This window comes from Coenobita brevimanus, chromosome 20, assembly GCF_032717465.1.
Source record: "Coenobita brevimanus isolate Jiangsu-jjx chromosome 20, ASM3271746v2, whole genome shotgun sequence".
Lineage (NCBI taxonomy): Eukaryota > Metazoa > Arthropoda > Malacostraca > Decapoda > Coenobitidae > Coenobita > Coenobita brevimanus.
In genome coordinates, this window is record NC_136973.1 from 10700743 (window position 1) to 10712058 (window position 11316).

Genomic DNA, 11316 nt, shown 5'->3' on the forward strand with positions numbered 1-11316 from the left:
GTCGCCAGTGAGGGGCCAGACTAAATGGTTCTCGAGGTTTTAGGCTGCCAGTACGGGCTAACGGTGCCGCCCGCCAGAGGGGCCGCCTGTTGAGGTCGTCCTGTGTTGGATGGTTGGGTGTCTGGGCTGGGATGCGTTATGGGGAGAGGTCTTGCTCCGTCGTGGACAAACTTTCGGATCATGCGGGGTTACTTTTTAAAACGAGTGGCCACCATGGGGACGAGGTACCCCGTTCGCGGTTGTTGGCGCTCTCTCCTTTCGTAGTCCCGGTAGGCGGTTACCCTTGGCCCCTGGGGCCATTTACTTTCAAGATCAGTTTATGGATACTGAAAATATTTGTTCTGGTCCTCGAGGTGCGGTCGGCCAAGCCCTCGAGACGTCACCCTCTGGTCGTGATGGTTTTGTGCGGGGTGAGGCTTGTACTCCCCCTGCCGCTGCTGCTCCTGTTGAGAGATCCCAGGGATCGGCTGTTGGGACTGGTCTCGACACACTGTTCCTGCGAAATATTTTTGTGACCCTGTCATTCCGTGCTATTCACGCTGCATTGAGACCTTTTGGGACGGTTCTCCGTATCCGTCTCAAATATGAAGCTGACTGCCTCGCCAATAGGTGCTATGTAACATTTACATCTGGTGTTGCTGCTCAAGCTGCTCTTGAGGCACTAGGTTCCTTGCATCTTGGTGCCAGTGACTTAGTTGCAGAGCTTATTCGGTCTCGTAATGTCCAAGATAGTGAGAGCGACTATTGTCCCAACGTTTTTGAAGATGCAGAGGAACAGGCTACCAAGGTTCGTAAGGCCCCTACCCCTTACTGGTTTGTTGCCCATTATAAGGATGGGCGTGGAAACTTTCTAAATGCTGCCAGGTACCTGGAAAGGGAAATTGGTGTGCTCCCAGCGGGTAACATCAAGAAGTATGGTAAGGGTGTTTTGATCCATGCTAAAGATCTGACGCAAGCAATAATGCTCCTCCATCTGCCTTGCCCTTCTGATGGTATCTTTGATTCTATCAAGCCTCATCACTCATTTAATTATAGCAAGGGTCGTATTTATAATTCGGACCTGTATGAATTTTCGGATGATGAGAGCCTTAGGTTTTGCCCTGATTCCGTTCACCAAGTGGCAAAGATTGGAGGGAACAGTAATTTAATCATGCTAACATTTTATGGTTCTTTCCTCCCTGAGCGTGTTGAGATTGGTCCTCTTTCTCTCCCAGTGAGGGCTTTTGTTGATCGTCCATTGCAATGTTACTCGTGTTATGAGTTTGGCCATAGTAGGAAGAATTGTACTAACCGTCCGCGGTGTGGTCGCTGCTCTGCCCTCGACTCACACCCTACTCCCGATTGCGACTCTGAGCCTTTCTGCTTCCACTGCAGGGGGGCTCACCCACCACGTTTTCGTAAGTGTCAGAAATACTGTCTTGAGCAAGATATCCTTCAACTGGCTAATTCCCAGTTCATTGGTCTCGGTAGTGCCAGGAGGGAGCTTCTTTTTAGACAAAAGGGTGGTGGGGCGATGGTGTACGCCTCCTCCCTCCGCTCTGGCTCCTCTGCCTCTGTTTTGGGTTCTTGTGTTGTGGCGCCTTCCTGCTCTTCCCAACCTGTAGTTGTTTCTTCCCACTCTTGTGAGACTATTGCTCCATCAGTGACTTTTAGCAACAAGTTTTCGGTTCTGGAAAGTTCCACAGGTGAACCATCTTCGGTATCTACGGTAGTGCTCTCCACTACATCTTCGGCAGGGCCCTCTGTTGTCTCTTCTCCAGCTTCGACGCAGGCTCCTTGTATGGGTGTTCATGCTGTCGAGGTTCATGCTCCCATGGATTCTCAGCCACGGACGCCTCCCAGGGTTAAGTCTCGGATGCCTCCCAGGGCTAAGCCGCAGAGGCCTCCCAGGGTTAGGCTGAGACAGTCTCCTGCAACTGGCTCCTCCAAGGATTTTTCTCAGTCCATCCTGAAGCGTCACAGGGGATCTGTTGAGTCCCTTGACTCGGTGGGTGTCCCCCCCAGGAAGGTCTCTTTGGGAACGTCTTCTGACTCTGAGTCGACTGTTACTCATTTGCGTCTTCCCAAACTGTCCTCCTCCAGGGACAGTGCTGGTCTGTCTGTATCGAGGATTCCTCCTCCTTCGGTTGTCTCAGGTGTTTCAGGGACTCGTGAGCGGGTTTCTCAGTCTCAGATTCCTGAGCCTACAGGCATGGTGGGCACCGATAAGCCTCGCCGCTTGAAAGCAATTTCTAGTCAGGTCGGCAAGGGGAAGCCTCCTTCTGAGGCTCCCCTGAAACCCCTCTCAAGTTAGCAGTATTCAAGGTCCTTCAGTGGAATTGTCGTGGTTTGTGTGCATCCTGGGAGGAGCTGAGTCTCCTCCTCTCTCGTTTCTCCCCAGTGTGTGTGTGTCTCCAGGAGACAATGGTGGGAGACTCTGTTCCTCCCGCTCCTTCCGGTTATTATGCATTTTATTCCACCCCTATTTTGGGGCAAGGTCGTCGTGGTGGCTCTGCAGTTCTAATCCGCAAGGATGTACCATACTACGACGTCAACCTGCAATCTCCACTGCAGGCTGTTGCAGTCAAGTTATTTCTGAACAGGTGGTATACTCTCTGCAGTATCTATCTTCCGCCTGCTGCTGCCCTTGAGCGGGGTGATCTCGACTGCCTCGTGCATGGTCTACCCTCTCCTTTTCTTCTTTTGGGAGATTTTAATTGTCGCCACCCTCTCTGGGGTGACTGCACAGTCAACCCTAGAGGTGTTTTATTGGCTGGTATTATTGAGGATGTGGAGTTGGATGTTTTAAATTCTGGGGATGCGACACACTTTCATGCTCAGACTGGTACGTTTTCTGCCATTGATATTTCCCTCGTGTCTCCTAGTGCTCTCTTGGATTTTAGTTGGCAGGTCTTACCAGATTTGCATGGGAGTGATCACTTTCCAATAGTTTTAGAATCTACGGTGTCTGAACCTCGGTCCCGTCTTCCCCGGTGGCGCCTTGATAAGGCTGATTGGCGGCTGTTTACAGACCTTACTTCTTCTGTTTGTCCCTTAGCTGAGTTTGGTGGCTCAGATGCAGCTGCGACATATTTTACTGATTTATTGCATTCTGCTGCCCTCCAGTCCGTCCCGAGGACGTCTGGCCATTTTTCCAAACGTCCAGTCCCTTGGTGGAATGATGATTGTTCTGCTGCAGTGAGAATGAAGTGTGCCGCCTTCTCTCGTCTTCGTCGGCATCGTGGTGATCCCCAGTGTATGGATGCCTTCCGACGGGCCCGGGCTCGGGCTAGGTGGGTTTTTAAGAATGCTCGGCGAATGTCGTGGAAACGCTTTGTGTCCTCAGTTAATGCTCAGACCCCGCTTACCCAGGTGTGGAACAGAGTTCGCAAGATTTCTGGTAAGTTTTCGCCTCCTTCCCCTCCTGTTTTGTCTCATGCTGGTAGGATGGTGGCTGATCCACAGGAGGTCGCTAGTGTCTTTGCGGATCATTTTGCGAGTGTTTCCAGGAAGGATCCTAATTCGCCCATGGCGCAGCATCGGCGCTGTGTGGAGTCGCAAGGGGTGGACTTTGCTTCCAATGAGGCAGAGCCATATAATGTCCCCTTCTCTCTCTCTGAGCTAAAGCTGGCTTTATCCCAATGTGGTGACTCGTCTCCAGGCCTTGACGATATCCCTTATGCCTTTTTACGCCACATGTCTGATGAGGCTTGTTCCTTTTTATTAGAGGTTTTTAATCTTATTTGGAGTACTGGTGATTTTCCCTTTTCTTGGGGTGTGGCTATAGTCCTCCCCATTCCAAAGCCTGGGAAGGACCATCAGTTGGCGACCAACTTCCGTCCCATTTCACTGACTTCATGTATCTGTAAGTTACTGGAGAAGATGGTAAATGTCAGGCTCGTGTGGTACTTGGAGAGGGGCAATTACTTGTCTCCGGTTCAGTATGGTTTCCGGAAACTGCGTTCTACAACTGATGCTCTATTGTCTTTGGAGTCCTCTATTTGTAAAGCATTTGCGAATAAGCACCACCATGTCACTGTCTTTTTTGATTTGGAGAAGGCTTATGACACGGCTTGGTGTCATGGCATTTTGCTTAGTCTGTTTGAATTTGGTCTCCGTGGCCAACTCCCCACTTTTGTGCAGAAATTTTTGTCCCGTCGTTTTTTACGTGTCCGGATTGGGGGTGCTCTGTCAGATGCTCGTCCCCTGGAGGATGGTGTGCCGCAGGGGAGTATACTCAGCGTAACACTTTTTGCAGTGGCTATAAACAGTGTTATTAGTGTACTTCCTGCAGGAGTTCGGGGTAGTCTTTATGTTGATGACTTATCAATCTCCTTTTCTGCGGGGCGGATGCCATTGATTGTGAGGAAGCTGCAGCTGGCGATTAATAGGATCTCTCGGTGGGCTTCTACTCGGGGATTTCGTTTCTCGGCTTCCAAGACTGTGGCTGTTCACTTTTGCCGCCTCCGTGGTGTTCACCCTGATCCTGACTTGTATATCTATGATAGACGAATCTCTTGTGTGGAGGAGACTCGCTTCCTGGGACTTATATTTGACAGCCGCCTGACATGGGTACCTCATCTTCGTCATGTTAGGGTGGCTTGTATGAGGACATTGTCGTTCCTTCGGGTTTTGGCTCATACTTCTTGGGGCGCCGACCGACAGACTCTCCTCCTCTTGCACCGGACTCTTATTCTTTCGAAGTTAGAGTATAGTAGCGAAGTCTACTCATCTGCTACTGAGGCTCGGCTTCGTGTGTTGGACTCTGTGCACCATGTTGGTGTTCACTTGGCAACTGGTGCGTTCCGCTCGTCCCCAATTCCTAGCTTGTTGGTGGATGCTGAGATCCTTCCGCTGGCTTTGCGTCGCCAGTCCTCCTTATTGAGGTGCTGGTGTCGCCTACATCATCTTCCCGAGTCTGCTTCTTGTGTGTCTGTGTCTGATGATGCACGTTCCCATCTTTATGTGTCTCGCCCGAGTTTCCCTAAGCCTTTTGGTTTTAGGGTTGCATCTGCAATGGAGTCTTTCCATTTGCCATCTCTATCTGTATGTCCCCATCGGTTACCTAGGTTTGGTTACTGGCAATTCCCGCTTGTTCCTGTCTGTAATCCTGTTGTTTCAAATAGGAATTTGTTACTTGATTCGGAGTCCCATGCATTGTTCCTAGAACACTATAACATACATGCTGACTCCATCCCTGTTTTCACCGATGGGTCAAAGTCTGGTGCGGGGGTTGGGTATGCTGTTGTCTTCCCTTCCTTTTGTAGAGGTGGGTGCCTCCCCGGTGTTGCCTCTGTCTTTACGGCAGAGCTGTCTGCCATTATTTTAGCTTTCAAGTTAATTTTTACTCTTCCCATCTCGTCTTTTACCATTTTTAGCGACTCTCGCAGTGCTCTTTCTGCTCTTCAGCATTTTGGTCCTTCTTCCCTTCATCCCCTTGTTTTGTCTGCCCTCGAGTGGTTTTATCTTCTCCAACGTAGGGGTTACAGTGTTGGGTTTTGCTGGGTCCCAGCGCATGTTGGTGTTCTGGGAAATGAACGGGCAGACAGGCTGGCTAAGGAGGCATCGACCCGGGCTGCTCCTTCCCTCCCAGTTCCTTTTCGTGACCTGTACTCCTCCATTCGGGTGGCAGTTCTTGCTAGTTGGCAGGGACAGTGGGAGGCTTTGGTTGCTACAACCAAAATGGGGGAGGTAACCTCTACGACATACCGTCCGTGGACGTATGTCCATGTGCGGGGACGCCGTTCAGAGACTGCACTGGCCCGTCTTCGTACGGGTCACTCGCGTCTCACACATGGTTATCTCATGTCCCGGGGGCCACGGCCATTTTGTGATGACTGTTTGGTTCCCCTTACTGTGCGCCACATTTTAGTGGAGTGTCCCAGCCTGGTGGAACTGCGTGAGCGATTTCTATTTCATTGTCGGGGTGTTCATGGTACTTATGAGATGTCGTTGATACTTGGAGAGAGGGCTCTCTCCCCGGGACATGAGGTCCTCCTGTTTGTGGAGGAGGCTGGGTTGTTGAGTAAGTTGTAGCTTCTTCTTTTCTTTTCTTTTAGTTGGCTCTTTTTAGTATTTTTATCATTCTGTGCTTCTGATTTTACCGTATTGTTTTAACGGCGCCATATGACCTGTGCTGTTGCGGCGCCCTATTTAAATCAATCAATCCTGAGCACCCACAATAATAACTGTACAGGGGAGGACAGAGATGTGAGCAAAATGAGGAGTAGATCTAAGTGGCAATTAATGTAGAAACTGAGCTCATTATATAGGGGCCGGCAGAGCTTGATACAACTTGCAAGAAGGACCCGCAAATGAAGCCATGGGGACAAAGAGTTGACAATCCTGCTCTGAACAACAGAAAGAACGACTTATTCTACTATAAGGGAGGAGGGGGGGAGTGAGGTAGAACACGCTCGTGATCAAACATGCACCATACTGTACGTTAGAATTACACAAAGGATGATGAAATCATAGGCTATGTAACACCTCCCCACAAAGAAAAAGAAATTTACAAAGGAAATTTCTTATTACTCTAAAACAATCTGTCTAAAGTCTAGATAAGCAATCTGCAATAACATTTTCTTTCCCCTTGACATGTTGTATGTCTAATGAATACTCCTGAAGAAGTAGACTCCATCTTGTCAATCTCTGATTTTTATCTTTAAACTTACTAAGGAATTTCAGTGGGTTATGATCGGTATAAATGACTATGGGGTCAAAACCAGAACACAAAAAAAATGAAAAATGCTGTAAACCCAAAATCAAGGCCAAAAGCTCTTTCTCAATAGTTGAGTAGTTCTTTTGAGGTGGAGTGAATTTCTTACTGTTAAAAGATACAGGGTGTTCAATACCCTGATCATCCCCTTGCAGCAAAACAGCCCCAGCTCCTGTATCACTTGCATCAACAGCCATCTTTAAAGGCTCAGCAAAATTTGGAGTAGCGAGCACTGGCTGACTTAATAGGATAGCTTTAAGTTTGCTGAAAGAGGATTCACAGTTATCGGTCCAGACAAATTTAACTCCCTTTTTCAGTAGGTCTGTAAGCAGTGATACAAGAATTGAAACGTTAAGAACAAATCTCCGGTAATAACCTACCATTCCCAAAAATCTTTGTAGCTCTTTCCTACTTTTAGGTCTGGGAAGATCACTTATAACCTGAACCTTAGCTGCTGGTGGTGCAACATGTCCATCACCAATTACGTACCCAAGGTACTGAACTTTAGCTTGACCAAACTCACACTTTGATAAATTAGCTACAAGATTAGCCTGAACCAAACGCTCAAGAAATTTGCTGACATGGCATAGGTGATCCTTCCAGTTGTCACTGAAGATTAATACATCATCAATATAAACAACACACCCTGCCAAACCCTCTGTTACAAATTCATGAGCTTCTGAAATGTGGCTGATGCATTCTTTATACCATATGGCATTACAGAACATGCAAAAGTCTTTCCTAGTGTTACAAAACATGAGATCTCCCTAGCACGTTCAGTCATAGGTACTTGCCAGTATCCCTTTAACAAATCAAACTTACTTATGTACCTAGCCTTTCCGTTCTTGTCTATGCAATCTTCCACGCGAGGGAGAGGGTAAGTGTCTGTTTTGGTTATCTGATTAACACGTCTGTAGTCGATGCAAAGCCACTGTGACCCACCTGGCTTAGGGACTAGAGTGACAGGGAACTCCACTCACTCTGACAGGGCTCAATCATCTTGTGGTTCAACAGGTAGCCAAGCTCCTTCTGGATGAGAGGAACTTTCACTGGGTTCACACGGTAAGGAGGCAGTTTAATTGGCTTTGCGTCTCCAACATCGACATCATGCATCAAGACAGTAGTTCTTCCTGGAGTGGCACGGAACACATGCGGGTACTCCTGCAGTTATGCCGAAAACTCCTGCCTTTCCTCGGGAGCTAGATGAGAAAGCTTAGTCTGGAGATCATTCATGATATCAGGATTCTTCCCCAAACTATCACTCAGGCTCATGCTGCATGGGAGAACTTCACTTGCAGACTCGGGTGGAATAGCTACAGTGCAGACTGGGTTATTTTCGTCCCGCCTGTGATATAACTTTAGCATGTTGATGTGACAAAGTTGCTTGTTCTTTCTACGATCTGGTGTGGCGATGACATAGTTGACATCACTGAGTTTCTTCTCCACGAAATAAGGACCACTAAACTTGGCTTGAAGAGGTTGCCCATGCACTGGTAGCAGAATCAAAACCTTATCTCCTGGCTGAAAGTGGCGTAACCTGGACTTCTTATCATACCAAGTCTTCATCTCCTGAGCAGCTCCTAAATTCTCTCTCGCCAGCTGTAAGGCAGTGGACAGCCGTTCTTTGAACTTCATCACATACTCCAGCAGGTTGACGTCATCTTCCTCCGACAGCCAGCATTCCTTGAGTAGCTTAAGGTGTCCTCTTACTTCATGGTCAAACAGTAGTTCAAAAGGTTAGAAGCCCAGTGATTCATTTGGAAATTTTCTTGCGGCAAATACAACAAATGGAAGACCTTTATCCCAGTCTTTCTGATGTTCCAAACAGTATTTCTTGAGCATCGATTTGAGTGTTTGATGATATCTCTCCAACGCTCCTTGGGTCTGGGGATGGTAAGCTGAAGACGTGATCTGGGTGATGCCCAACTCTTTCAGAGACTGCTTGAAAACATTTGACATGACATTACTTCCCCGGTTTGACTGTACCTTCTTCGGCAGACCAAACTTTGTGAAGAACCCTAGCATTTCCTTAACCACGTTCTTTGCTGAGATATTTCTAAGTGGAATGGCTTCAGGATAACGAGTAGCCATATCAATCAGGGTCAACACATAAGAAAATCCTGAAGAAGTCTTAGGAAGAGGGCCCACAATATCCACCAACACACGGGTGAAAGGCACTTCAAAAGGAGGAATGGGAACTAGAGGTGCAACCTTTTCGGTCTGATTACACTTCCCCACAACTTGACAGGTGTGACAAGACTTACAATACCAGGAAACATCCCTGAAGATACCTAGCCAGTAGAAGTGTTTCAAAATGCGTGCCACAGTCTTCCTCACTCCAAGGTGTCCTGCCAAACTGGAATCATGAGCCACTCTAATGATATCCTGCCTACAAACGCGAGGGATGACAACTTGATGTACAACCTCCCATTCACAGTCGGCTGATGCTGTTTGGGGTCTCCACTTCCTCATAAGTACTCCTGACTTTATATAATAACAAGTAGAAGCACCAGCTGACTCTTCCTCACTGCAAGCAGAGTTAGCTAGACCTTTCAACTCAGGGTCAGCAACCTGCAACTCAACCAACTCTTGACGAGACAAATTATCAACACTACGGGGTACTGCCTCATCTGGTGAGTGGTCCAAATTAGCAAGAAAAGTGTCAGCTAGGATAACATCATCATCATCATTATCCTCTAAATCACCAGTAACTTTAGACTTAGCCCTAGTGACAGCATATGCAGAGAACACATCAGGGACATCACAATCCTGGGCCGCAGCCACTGGCTCACTAGACAACTGAGGAGCTGGACACACTTGACTTCCACCAATATCATTTCCAAGTAAGAAAGTTACCCCTGACATTGGGAGTGTCTCAACCAACCCAACCATAACGGAACCATTAACAAAACCAAACTCTAAATTCACTCTGCACAGAGGGACAGAGAAGTAATTATTCCCTACACCTTGTAAGATTATAGTTTCATCAGAGGAATTAACATTAGAGCCTAGAACACTGGTCAGCATAAGGGATTGGCAAGCACCTGTATCACGATATATTTTAACTGATTTCCTGTCATTACTGTCCAGAGGACTGACAAAACCATCAGACAGGAAATTAGCACATGAACTCTTGAGAGTGTCACCCACGTTACTGCTCAAAAGAGGAGCTTCATCATGAGAATTTAATTTACCCCTCAAAGCAGGTTCAGTTAACTCAGTTAAAGAATTCTGGGAACTCTCAAGGGTGGACACTAGACCAATTGACTGAATATTTAAAGACTCCTTTTTGTTCACATCACGCTGTCTCCTGAAACATTTCTACGTAGTATGACCAAGCTTACTACAATAAGTAGATTTACATTTCTGAAATCTAGAGGTGAACCTGGTATTTACTTCCTGAGAAACATCATCTTTCTTCTCTTTCCTGTTACCTGTACTCTGAGTAGAGGCAACGTACTTACTTTCAGCTTTCCTTTTTTCTTTAGAATATCTCTTGTGAGTGAGAACATATTCATCAGCTAAAACTGCAGCATCAGACAAATTATCTATTCTTTTCTCATCAAGATATAGGCTTACATCTTTATTAATACACCTTTTAAAGTCCTCCAGCAAAATCATCTGCTTAAATTTGTCAAAATCAGAATCCACATTCTTAGAATTTAACCACTGCTCTAAGAGATCTTCTTTGAATTTTGCATACTCAACATGGGATTGCTTATCTTGCTTATAGGTTGTCCTAAATTTTACTCTATAGGCTTCAGGAACAAGCTCGTAGGCCTTAAGAATCAAGCTCTTAACTACATCATAATTATCAGATTGATCCTGAGGCAAAGATGCATAAGTTACTTGAGCTTTACCGGTGAGAACAGTTTGAAAGAGTACTGGCCAATACCTTTTGGGCCAATTAAAAGCTGTAGCTACCCTCTCATACAACTGAAAAGACTTTATTAAATCAGATTCATTAAAAGGAGGGACAAGTTTAACATTTTTAGCCACATCAAAATCATCAGAGCTAGATGATCCAGTTCCACCTTGTTTCATGCGATACTCCTGGTGTGCCTGAATCCTAGCAAGTTCAACTTGTGCCTCAGCCTCATTAGCACGAGCCACCTGCAGGGCTAGCTGTAACTTAGCTAATTCAATCTGCGTTTGCTCATTTGGAGGAGTTACATTAAACAAGCTTTCATTAATCATGTCAACAATTTGATCTTTAGAATGATGAGAGCGAACAGCAATTTCCAATTGTTGAGCAACAAGCTTAAGTTCATTCTTTGTTCTGTTTTCTACATCACACACTGTTTGCACATTTGACAAAAAATCTTTGGCTTCATCAAGCTTAGTAATAGTAGACATCATGAATAAATCACAGTCGCAAAATATCAAGCAATATCCTTATGAAAATATCCTGAATATCCTGATAAGAGGTCGCTAAATTTATGTTACGGAACAGAGAGAGATAATGTACGCTTTAAGTGAGAATACTAAAAATCACTACTGTCCCGTAAAGTTCCAGGTTCAAAACAAAAGAGTTAGATAAATTTACAAGTTAAAGTTTAATGCTCAAACTAACAACTAAACATTCAGGACTCATAAGGATAATGTAATGGCAAAAAACA